Source organism: Salmo salar, chromosome ssa01, assembly GCF_905237065.1.
Source record: "Salmo salar chromosome ssa01, Ssal_v3.1, whole genome shotgun sequence".
Classification (NCBI taxonomy): domain Eukaryota; kingdom Metazoa; phylum Chordata; class Actinopteri; order Salmoniformes; family Salmonidae; genus Salmo; species Salmo salar.
Genome location: NC_059442.1, coordinates 24,869,291 through 24,881,615, shown reverse-complemented (window position 1 = coordinate 24,881,615; position 12,325 = coordinate 24,869,291). Strand labels below are relative to the sequence as shown.

Sequence of the window (12,325 nt, the reverse complement as noted above, 5' to 3'; positions counted from 1 at the left end):
TTGATAAGTGCGTGAATTTGACCATGTTCCTGTCCTGCTAAGAATTCAAAATGTAACGAGTACTTTTGGTTGTCAGGGAAAATGTATGGAGTAAAAAGTACAATATTCTCTCCAGGAATATAGTGAAGTAAAAGTTGTCAAAAATATAAATAGTAAAGTACAGACACCCAAAAAAACGACTTAAGTAGTACTTTACACCACTGCTAATCTCTCAGAACCCTTACTGGTCAATGAGCGACTAGACAAGAAATAAGGGCTCAAAAGGTAGTCCTCCATTAAAATGACAGATCCACAAAATAATTTAAATAAAACAAAATCAGAGAACACACTTGAACGGAAAAAGAAAATGTATAAAAGGGTCTTCTAGCAAGAACAAGGTCAGCACAGTAATTTATCACCCCCAACCTACAGATTTACGGCATTTTAAACTTCCGTACCTCATTATCCATCATCACGTTTGCTGAGCTATGAAAACTGAAGTCAGAATCAAAACTTCCTTGAAATCCTTAGGTAACCACTAGCCAGGCTGACAGTTGTGGAGTTGGCCATTTGTGCCGAAGCCAGCCTTCTTTACACACAAATGGAGAGCATTTGTTCCCACAGCTGATAAGTGTGTTAGCCGCAACCTGAACCTCCCTTCTGGAGATCTCGACCTTGTTCTCTAAGTGGACACAGATGCCACCATGGATAATCTGAAGGTGGTTAAGTTAGAGCTGCAATAGATCACTTAGTCTGTAATATCTCTTTCAGCGAAGCAGATAACCCATAAGATCACAGGAACAAGGGTTTTTCCTGATCCAGACTGCCAGAGTTTAAATTCCAACAGGAACCTTTTTCTAACAAATGACAAACAGTTGTTACAGGCAGATGTTGCCATGAGATTATAGACTGTGCTCAGTTGAAGAGAGATTGGGAGATAAGGTAAATTCAAATTGGGTCATTGTGTCCAACGCTCCACCCCAAACGTACACAAACCATAACAAAAGGCTGACCCCGTCCTCCCTGTACTTCAGACCCAAAGCCTGGAATTCTTGACTGAACGGCTCCTTGGGGAGAGATTTGATTACTATCTGGGGAATATCATTCACCACTGACAGCTCCCAGTGTTACGAGGGAAGTGAAACCTTGAACTAACAGAGGGCAGACTATGGAGGGTAGTAAGACAAGCTCAGACCTCTCCTCTGGGGAGACAAGCCACACTCTGGGAAGATCTCAATTGCATATTCTTCACATCCCCTCGCAGTCAAATCAAAACCCATTGGATGAGAAAGCCAGAGGTCCCTCCCCTCTGACCTTCTCCGCCAATGGGTTTTGAGAAAGAGACTCGGAGAGAGGAGTATGCAATTGAGATCTTCCCTCTCTGGAGAGGGTTACACACAGAGGGCACAGACAGCGCAGGAAGGAAGTGACATTTACCAACCAGTGAATTTCCTATTGAGTGCCACAGATAATTATATTGCATATGAACCCTAAGGAATCATTTGGTATGCCTTACTGACTCAGTAGGGCCTGGGGGAGATATCCATCAGAGATAACGTAAATGTGAATAACAGCTGAATGATGGTGAAATGATTGTACTTTTTGCTACCTCTGCATCAGAGCAATTTCCTTGCTGCATATGCATAAGATGTGTGCCTTGTCATTCCCGTCTTGACTCAGCTGCCCAATCATGCAGAGAAGCCTGCTTCCCATTACATGCAACAGCTAACTTAACAAATGAACTGCTTCTGGGTGTGACATGAATCAATGAAGCATTAGATAGCGAGCAGGCTAAGAATAGTGTAGTAGAATATAAGCTGCTCCACCCCACAGTCAGCGAGAGACCACATAACATTCTCTTGTCCTCAAACAGTCTACCCAACAAGACTCAAGGGATTCTGGGAATACTAAACAAGCCTCCGGGATGTCCTCATTCAGACAGGACACGGTCAGGATGTTTATATTCAGAAAGTGAATAATAGAAAGCTAATTGAGCCGACTGACATCCAGGAGGTCTATAGACTGACAGACAAATGTTTTCCAGTGGTAGGGATGTCCATCTTGTCGACCTCTCTTAGCCATAGACATTAAACCAGTAAATAGTGATAGGAATACGTGGATGATGTCAGCACTATGGAAAAATCCCAATGGTGCATAAAGTCTGAAGTATTTCAATTTGAAGCGTGCCATATTGCAGAATGGCACAATAAAACACTTTGGATCAAGTGTCCCCTTTCTTCACATTACTCCTGCACTATGTCCCTGACATAGCCCACAAGAAACCAACAGCCTTTCATTCATTGGAGAAGACAATGAACCAGACACTCCAACTTAACTTCAATTAAACCAGCTCATTCTAGAATAGAATCTCCGCAACCTCTTGTGATTCAGACATTTAACATATGAACTCTTCACTTTGGGCAGCTTTGTAATTACGATTCAGAGCATGCTGCCGAGATGGGCAGATAAAAGAGCTGTCCCTCAACGCCCACGAAGATCGGGCAATGTGTGGGCACAGCACTTACACATTTTAGTCATTTAGCAGATGCTCTGATCCAGAGCGACTTACATTAGTGCATTCATCTTAAGTTAGCTGGGTGAAACATATCACAATCGTGGAAAGTAGTGATGTGACAAATGGAAGAATTCTGATAAAACTATAAGAAAAAAATGGTTTGGCTCTCAGTGTGTATTTTTCAGATGGTGAAGTAATGCACACGTACTACCATTACTGTACCTCAATTCCACCTGGAAAACGTGCATTTCACCACTTTCTCAAAGTATTCCATACAAGACTTCACTGCTATCACTTGCCTTTCTCTGCCATTTTTCCAACTGTTAATGACAATTAAGTAGTGGTGGAGTAGACAAATAGATTTGGCTCGTTCCACGTCTCACTCCCGGTGTCGACATCCATTTCTGTGTGTAAAGACTCCTAAGAGATTAAGTATTTCTGGAACGGGAGGAGACTGATTAGTTGTTGCACTTCCGAGAACAAACACTTTCATCCTTCATATCGAGCTAGTGAGGGACAGAGAGCGGAAGGGCACAGTATAGGCAGGTCGGCCACCAGGCAGAGAGTCAGAACCGTGCACTAGGCCCATCTATCGGTAAGCAAAAGCTGCATCTCACAATGGAATGCTATATCTCACAACTTCAGTAAAGCAGGGCCTAATCAATGAAAAGGCTAGGATATTCTACACGCAACAGACCGAAGACACACTTGCATCATTAACGAAGAGAAAGAGCAGGTGAGCCGGCGTGAGGGAGAGGCTGCAGGCAGAAAGAACCATGGGCATTTCTTGGTAATCTCTCAATGTCGTCTTGCCTGACTCGCAAATTCAACTTACCCCGTGCCTTTATAGTCCATCTTCTAGTTAGGCAAACATGGCAAAGAATCTGATTTATGATAACTGCAGTGGGATTTAAATTGTGGGAGAATTCTTTTTTTTATCCTAGCCGAATTAGCGATCCCAATTTCGTTTAAACATTTACACCCCCTAGAAGCAAGCACATTTTCCCCCATAGTTATAAAAGGTGATTTAGAATGGTCAATTAATATACCTAAGTGAAACGTGCCGTCTCCTTCATTGGCTATTGACAAGTTAACCTTACAGTGCGTTCGTAAAGTATTCAGCCGTGACCTTTTCCACATTGTTACGCGATAGCCTTATTCTAAAATGCTTTAGTTTTCCCCCCTCAATGACAAAGCAAAAGAAATATTTGCTAATTTACAAAATCAAACCCTTTACTCAGTACTCTGTTGAAGCACCTTTGGCAGGGATTACAGCCTCGAGTATGACGCTACAAGCTTGGCGCACCTGTATTTGGGGAGTTTCTCCCATCCTTTTCAGCGGATCATCTCGAGCTCTGGCAGGTTGGATGGGGAGTGTCACTGCACAGTGGGCTCCCGAGTGGCGCAGCAGTCTTTGGCACTGCATCACTACAGTCTGGTTCAAATCCAAGCTGTATCATATCCGGCTGTGATTGGGAGTCCCCTTGGGTGGCGCACAATTGGCCCGTCGTCCGGGTTTGGCAGTCATTGTAAATAAGAATTTGTTCTTAACCGACTTGCCTAGTTAAAAAGGATAAATAAAAACATTTTAGGTCTCTCCAGAGATGTTTGATTGGGTTCAAGTCCGGGCTCTGGCTGGGCCACTCAAGGACATTGAGACTTGCCCCGAAGTCACTCCTGCATTGTCTTGGCTGTGTGCTTAGGGTCATTGTCATGTTGGAAGGTGAACTGTTGACCCAGTCTGAGGTCCTGAGCAGGTTTTCATCAAGGATCTCTGTACTTTGCTCTGTTCCCCTTCCCCCTCAATCCTGACTAGTCTCCCTGTCCCGGCCACTGAAAAACATCCCTACAGCATGACGCTGCCACCCTCATTCTTACCGTAGGGATGGTTCCAGGTTTCCTCCAGACGTGACACTTGGCATTCAGGCCAGAGTTCAATCTTGGTTTCATCAGACCAGAGAATCTTGTTTTTCCATGGTCAGAGTCCTTTAGGTGCTTATTGGCAAACTCCAAGTGGCCTGTCATGTGCCTTTTACTGAGGTTTGGCTTCCATCTGGCCACTCTACCATAAAGGCCTGATTGGGGGAGTGCTGCAGAGATGGTTGCCCTTCTGGAAGGTTCTTCAATCTCCACAGAGGAACTCCAGAGCCCTGTCAGAGTGACCATGGGGTTCTTGGTTGGCCCTTCTCCCCCATTGCTCAGTTCAGCCAGACAGTCAGCTCTAGGAAGAGTACAAACTTCACCATTTGAGAATGATGAAGGCCACTGTATTCTTGGGGACCTTCAAATGCTGCAGAAATGTTTTGGTACCCTTCCCCAGATCTGTGCCTCGACACAATCCTGTCGTCTCGGAGCTCTACGGAGAAATCCGTCAACCTCATGGCTTGGTTTTTGCTCTGACATGCACTGTCAACTGCGAGACCTTATATAGACTGGTGTGTGCCTTCTCAAATCAAGTCCAATTAATTTAATTAACCACTGGTGTACTCCAATCAAGTTGTAGAAAATCTCAAGGATGATCAATGGACACAGGAGGCACCAGAGCTCAACTGAATCTCATAGCAAAGGGTCTGAATACTTACATAAGGTATTTCAGGTTTCTTTTTTATACCTTTGCACACACAAAAAAAAAAAACTCTAAAAACCTGTTTTTGCTTTATCATTTTGGGGTATTGTGTGTAGATTGATTAAATTATAACAATCCTCATCAATTTTAGAATAAGGCTGTAACGTAACAAAACGTAGAAAAAAAGTGAAGGGGTCTGAATACTTTCCGAAGGTAATCAATATAGTTTACATGTCAATTTAAGCCAATCCAGTTTGTTTGGCCCCAAAGTTATACACAACCAACCCAGCAATAGTAGGAATATTTCAGACCCGTTTCAAAGTTGCACTACGCAGAAATCACACCGCCATTTCCTGGTTGCTAAAACAAATAGGTTAGCCTAATTTCAGTTTGTGACTAAATTAGCTAGTACCATCTAAACCGCTGTGAAATACACTGAACACATACATATACAAATTAAATATTTTTTGTTACAGTTCATAAGGAAAATCAGTCAACTGAAATACATTAGGCCCTAATCTACAGACTTCACATGACTGGGAACACAGGTATGCATCACAGATACAAAAGAACTGAAAAATGGTGACCACCATTTTCCTCATGCAGCGGGACACATCTCCTTCGGATAGAGTTCATCAGGCTTTTGGTTGTGGCCTGTGGAATGTTGTCGCACTCTTCAATGGCTGTGCGAAGTTGCCATCACATGTCAATCCAGAGCATTCCAAACATGCTCAACGAGTGACATGTCTGGTGAGAGTGCAGGCCATGTAAGAATTGGGACATTTTCATCCTCCAGGAATTGTGTACAGATCTTTGCAACATGGGACCGTGCATTATGCTGAAACAAGGTGATGGCGGTGGACCAAATGGCACGACAATGGACCTTAGGATCTTGTCAGGGTATAGCTGTGCATTCAAATTGGCATCGATTAAAATACCATTGTGTTCATTGTTCATTGACATCAGCAAAGCACTTCTCCCCCATTGCTCAGTTCGGCCAGACAGTCAGCTCTAGGAAGAGTCCAAAACCGGGCGGCTGGTCTCCAATGATCCTGCATGTGAAGAAGCTGGATGTGGGGGTCCTGGGCTGGCGTGGTTACATGTGGTCTGCAGTTGTGAGGCCAGTTGGACATACTGGCAAATTCTCTAAAACACTGGAGGCAGCTTATGGTAGAGAAATTAACATTCAATTATCTGGCAAAAGCTATGGTGGACGGGCCTCCCGAGTGGTGTAGTGGTCTGAGGCACTGCAGTGCTAGCTGTGCCACTAGTGATCCTGGTTAGAGTCCAGGCTCTGTCACAGCTGGCCGCGACTGAGAGACCCATGGAGCGGCGCACAATTGGCCCGTCGTCCGGGTTTGGCCGGCAGGGATGATCTTGTCCCATCGCGCACTAGCAACTCCTGTGGCGGGCCGGGCGCAATGGTCGCTGACATGGTCACCAGGTGTTTTCTCCAACACATTGGTGCCGCTGGCTTCCAGGTTAAGCAGGCATTGCGTCAAGAAGCAGTGCGGCTAGGCTGAGTTGTGTTTCGGAGGACGCACGGCTCTCGACTTTTGCCTCTCCCGAGTCCATACGGGAGTTGTAGAAATGGGACAAGACTAACTACCAATTGGATACCACAAAATTGTGTAGAAAAAGGGCAAAACTATTTTTTCAACTACGCTATGGTGGACATTCCTGCAGTCAGCATGGCAATTGCACGTTCCCTCAACTTGAGACATCTGTGGCATTGTGTTGTGTGACAAAACTATACATTCTAGATTGGCCTTTTGTCCCCAGCACAAGGTGAACTTGTGTAATGATCATGCTGTTTAATCACCTTCATGATATGCCACACCTGTCAGGTGGATGGATTATCTTGGCAAAGGAGAAATGCTCACTAACAGGGATGTAAGCTTTTTGTGCGTATGGAAATCCTGGGATCATTTATTTCAGCTCATGAAACCAACACTTTAAATGTGGTGTTTATTTTTGTTCAGTGTATATTTTCCATAACCTAAAATATTGTTGTTTCAGCTGGTGTACAAACCCGAAAGTAAGACAAAAACCTGAACGGGAAACATAGAAATAGGTCACATAGAACGTATCTACAGCTTGTTAGACTTGCTTTCAAGTAGAATGATAGGAATGTGAGTTATACTGTAGATCTGTGTACATTTGGTCAGGTTGCCCCAAAAAAGTTGCATACTGCCACTTTAAGTCTCAAAACATCAATCTAGTTTTTAGCCATATTTAGTCTCCCAGGCGACTATCCAGGAAAGGTGATCTCTGCAGCTGATCAAAGTTCAGTCATAGAATGTTCTTTTTTTAGAACACACATAAATTATCAGTACCAAAATGTACTCTTAGCAGGGATCTAAGCTTTTAGCCTGACTCAGTAGAGTTAAAGACCTATGACGGTTTTAGATTATAGGTAATTTAATGGTCAGTGCAATCCAGAATCCTTAAGACATCCCTACCCTTAAACATTTCAACTTCAAAAGGGTAGGGAAGTCCCAAGGATCTCAGATCGCACACCGTTATTTAATCCACATGGAATTTTACTAAATCTCCACATGTAACAGCAGGTCCACCTACCTAGCAATGCAGTAGGCTACCCTGTTGAAGTAGGGGAGCTTAATGGATATTTGACAGTGCCATGTCATGGACAGGAGCCCTAATTTTAACATGTTAAAGAAATAAAAAGCCTAATATACCTACAGGCGACGTTTGTAATTTCAATAGTAAAGGTGCAAGAGCGGTGTGCTTTTTATAGCGTAAATAATACAACATAGCTCTTTAACCTCATCCTGTCAAAACAGGTTGGCATATTTCACGTGTTGTGGTAGGTTCTGGGTGCAGAGTTTGATGGAGTTTCAGAGCAGTGAGGAACATCTCGAGACGCTGATTTACCAAATCAATAACGGCTTTGACTGAATAAATGAATAGGCTCTACACCACAACGCAGCATGAACTCTAGAAGAAAAGCAGTGTTGTATCGACCATGCGTGCACTTCATGCTGTGTAGGCTTTTCATAAGGACATTCGAGAGTCGAACCGTTTCTGATTCACGAATGTTTCCCCGGTTATTAGAGTTCATTACAAACACTTACCAAATGTTTGAGTATGTAGTCGTCTGCCTGTGAACTTCCGAAAGTGTAGATCTAGTTTTTCTGTAGACTATAATTTCGGTTTTAGTTTTCCATAGATTAACTCACATTGTCAAACACATAAATCCTCCGCACAGCCCAGTTGTCGTCTACTGACTCTACAGCTGAGCCGCACACATATCAAAGTACAGCGAGCAATGGTCAAAGACCGCCTACTTCCAAAGCACGCAATCTAATCGAGTGGTAGAATTTGCTGGCTCAAATTGTCTAATTAAAGTCTGCGTTTAGACAGGCAGGCCAATTTTTATTTTTATTTCACTAATCGGTATTTTGACCAATCAGATTAGCTCTAAAACAAAGATCTGATATGAAGAGATCTGATTGGTCAAAAGACCAATAAGTGGAACAAAAATATCAGAAATGTGCTGCCTGTCTGGTTTATACTGCCTCAAATACTGTCTTTATTTGCCTCAAAGGGTGAGTGAATAATATCCCTGACTTTTTTCTTTATTGAAATAAATGTGTCCTTTTTCAGGTCATCACTGTGTATGGGCATCTGGAAAAATGTCCCAGATTCAAGTTTCTGCCAACCCCCTTTATTCAAATAAACACAAGCAAATATTTAAACTCAGCCCTTATCAGCCCATTGTAAACTAACAAACTTTAGAGCAAATTCAAAATCTTTCTTCCTCTCAATTGTGTGGATTACTCCCAAGGGCCTAGTCAGCCAACATGACAAGCTTATAAACCACTATCATAGTCTTTTTATTTAACCTTTATTTAACTAGGCAAGTCAGTTAAGAACAAATTCTTATTTTCAATGACAGCCTAGGAACAGTGGTTTAACTGCCGGTTCAGGGGCAGAAAAACAGATTTGTACATTGTCAGCTCTGGGATTCAAACTTGCAACCTCTCGGTTACTAGTCCAATGCTCTAACCACTAAGTTACCCTGCCATCTTACAATCTATTGATGAGGGTCTCCGGCCCCTACACTGTCAAAGGTCCCTACAAAGAATGGCAAACAGATAACTGGAGTGAAATAATTGAAGGAACTGTTCTCCTGTGGCTAGTAATAAAGGTAGACTACTATGCTCTGTATTCCCCTCAGAAGTCCCATTTTACTATCAATGGCAGTCACCTCACCTGTCAGACTTTCTTCTATTGATAAACATCACAGAGGCTGCTGCTGAGCTAACCTTCATGATGATGACTGAGGATGGCCGGTCCTAAAATGGACATCTTGCCAGCAGGGACTGTATTACGTGGATAATTATGGGGGAAATAGTTTAGGATGCTCTTGATTAACATGTATGACGGCAACTACGCACAGCCATTGAAGAGGAGTAGGACATTCCACAGGCCACAATCAACAGCCTGATCAACTCTATCCGAAGGAGATGTGTCGTGCTGCATGAGGCAATATCAGAAGTCTATGTTTTGCAGTGAAGTGTCAAAGAGTAATTTTATTCCATTGTGGCTGAGCAGTAGTCAATGTAAAGTCAATATTTCCATCTGCTGGTAGTGGTTGGTTAATGCATGGGAATAACAATAAGCTGTAATGCAGGGCTCTCCAACCCTGTACTTGGAGAGCTACCCTCCTGTAGACTTTTGGTCCAAACCCAGTTGTAATTTACCTGATTCAGTTTATCAACCAGCTAATTATTAGAATCGGGTGTGCTAGATTAGAGTTGAAATGAGAACCTACAGGATGATAGCTCTCCAGGAACAGGGTTGGAGAGCACTGCGAGCAGGGTTGCAAAGGGAGGGTATACAGTGGACATCATAAATATTCATCCCCTTTGGATTTCTTCACATTTTATTGTGTTACAAAGTGGGATTAAAATTGATTTAATTGCCATTTTTTGTCTACACAAAATACTCTGTAATGTCAAAGTGGAATTTGAGGAACATTTCTTACAAAATAATAGAAAATGAAACAATATGCATTACCTAGATTTTAAAAGTATTTGTCCCCCCGAGTCAAAACATGTTAGAAATACCTTTGGAAGCAATTACAGCTGTGATGCTTCCTGGATTAGTCTAAGAGCTTTGTACACCTGGATTGTGCAATATTTCTTCAAGCTCTGTCAAGGTGTTGGGTGTCCTGGCTAGATAGCAAATTTCAAGTCTTGCCATAGATTTTTTTTAAACTGGAACATTCACTGCCTTCTTGGTAAACAACTCCAGTGTAGATTTGGCCTTGTGTTGTAGGTTATTGTCCTGCTGAAAGGTGAATTCCTTTCCCAGTGTCTGGTGGAAAGCAGACTGAAGCAGGTTTTCCTTTCGGATTTTGCCTGTGCTTAACTCCATCGTGTTTGTTTTTATGATGATAAACTCCCCAGTCTTTGCCGATGTCCAGCATACCCATAATATGATGCAGCCAACACCATGCTTGAAAAGGCAGTTACTCACTGATGTGTTGTGTTGGATTTGTACCAAACAGAAGGCTTTGCATTTAGGCCAAAAAGTGTATTCCTTTGCGGTATAACTTTAGTGCCTTGTTGCATACAGGATTCATGTTGTGGAATATTTTTACTCTGTCATTTAGGTCATTATTGTGGAGTAACTGCAATGTTGTTGATCCAACCTCAGTCTTCTCCCTTCACAGCCATTGAGCTCTGTAGCCGTTTTAAAATCGAGTGGCTAATCTGCCATTGCCTTCCGTTCTGCTACCTAACGTTCAATCGCTGGAAAATAAATGGGACAAACTGAAAGTACGTATATCCTACCAACGGGACATTAAAAACTGTAATATCTTATGTTTCACCGAGTCGTGGCTGAACGACGACATTAAGAACATACGGGTTATACACTATATCGGCAGGACAGAACAGCAGCCTCTGGTAAGACACAGGGCGGGGCCTATTCATAGTTGTAAACAATAGCTGGTGCACGATATCGAAGGAAGTCTCAAGGTTTTGCTCGCCTGAGGTAGAGTATCTCATGATAAGCTGTAGACCACACTAGTTAATCTGTATTTTTCATAGCTGTCTACATAGCACCACCAACTGAGGCTTGCACTAAAACCACACTCAATGAGCTGTAAGGAAACAGGAAAACACTCATCCAGAGGCAGCGCTCCTTGTGGCCGGGGACTTTAACGCAGGGATACTTAAATCAGTTTTACCTCATTTCTATCAGCATGTTAAATGTGCAACCAGAGGGGAAAAAATTCTAGACCACCTTTACTCCACACAGCTCTCCCTCGCCCTCCATTTGGCAAATCTGACCATAATTCTATCCTCCCGATTCCTGCTTACAAGCAAAAATTACAGTAGGAAGCACCAGTGACTCGGTCTATAAAAAAAGTGGTCAGATGAAGCAGATGCTAAACCACGTGACTTTTTTGCTAGCACAGGGATTCTTCCGATGGCATTGAGCACACAACATCAGTCACTGGCTTTATCAATAAGTGCAGAGGACGTCGTCCCCACAGTGACTGTATGTACATACCCCAACCAGAAGCCATGGATTACAGGCAACATTCACACTGAGCTAAAGGGTAGATCAGCCGCTTTCAAAAAGCAGAACTCTAACCTGGAAGCATATTAGAAATCCTGCTATGCCCTCCGACGAACCGTCAAACAGGAAAAGCATTAATACAGGACTAAGATCGAATCGTACTACACTGGCTCCGACGCTAGTCGGTTGTGGCAGGGTTTGCAAACTATTACAGACTACAAAAGGGAAGTACAGCCGAGAGCTGCCCTGTGACATGAGCCTACCAGACGAGCTAAATAACTTCTATGCTTGCTTCGAGGCAAGTAACACTGAAACATGCATGAGAGCATCAGCTGTTCCGGATGACTGTGTGATCACGCTCTCCGCAGCCTGTGAGTAAGACCTTTAAACAGGTCAACATTCACAAGGCTGCAGTGCCAGATGGATTACCAGGATGTGTACTCCGAGCATGCGCTAACCAACTGGCGAGTCTCTTCACTGACATTTTCAAACTCTCCCTCTGAGTCTGTAATACCAACATATTTCAAGCAGACCACATTGTCCCTGTGCCCAAGAACACTAAGGTAACCTGCCTAAATGACTACCAATCCGTAGCACTCATGTCTTCAGCCATGAAATGCTTTGAAAGGCTGGTCATGGCTCACATCAACACCATTATCCCAGATACCCTAGATCCACTCCAATTTGCTTACCGCACCAACAGATGATGC

At 43.2% G+C, this 12,325-nt stretch overlaps 1 protein-coding gene across 4 annotated transcripts in view; it reads right to left on the bottom strand.

Annotated features, from left to right (window-relative positions):
- The window catches only part of LOC106582172 (pleckstrin homology domain-containing family G member 3), a 69,904-nt gene extending 61,482 nt beyond the window's left edge, over positions 1–8,422 (bottom strand). For 2 of the 4 annotated variants that reach the window (XM_014165089.2, XM_014165170.2), the window contains exon 1: positions 8,156–8,419. The gene's annotated coding sequence lies outside the window, so the exon portion shown is untranslated. Of the gene's footprint in view, positions 1–8,155 lie in introns of all 4 variants that reach the window. The other 2 variants (XM_014165254.2, XM_014165021.2) reach the window with 2 other exon arrangements.
- Positions 8,423–12,325: the final 3,903 nt, after the last annotated feature.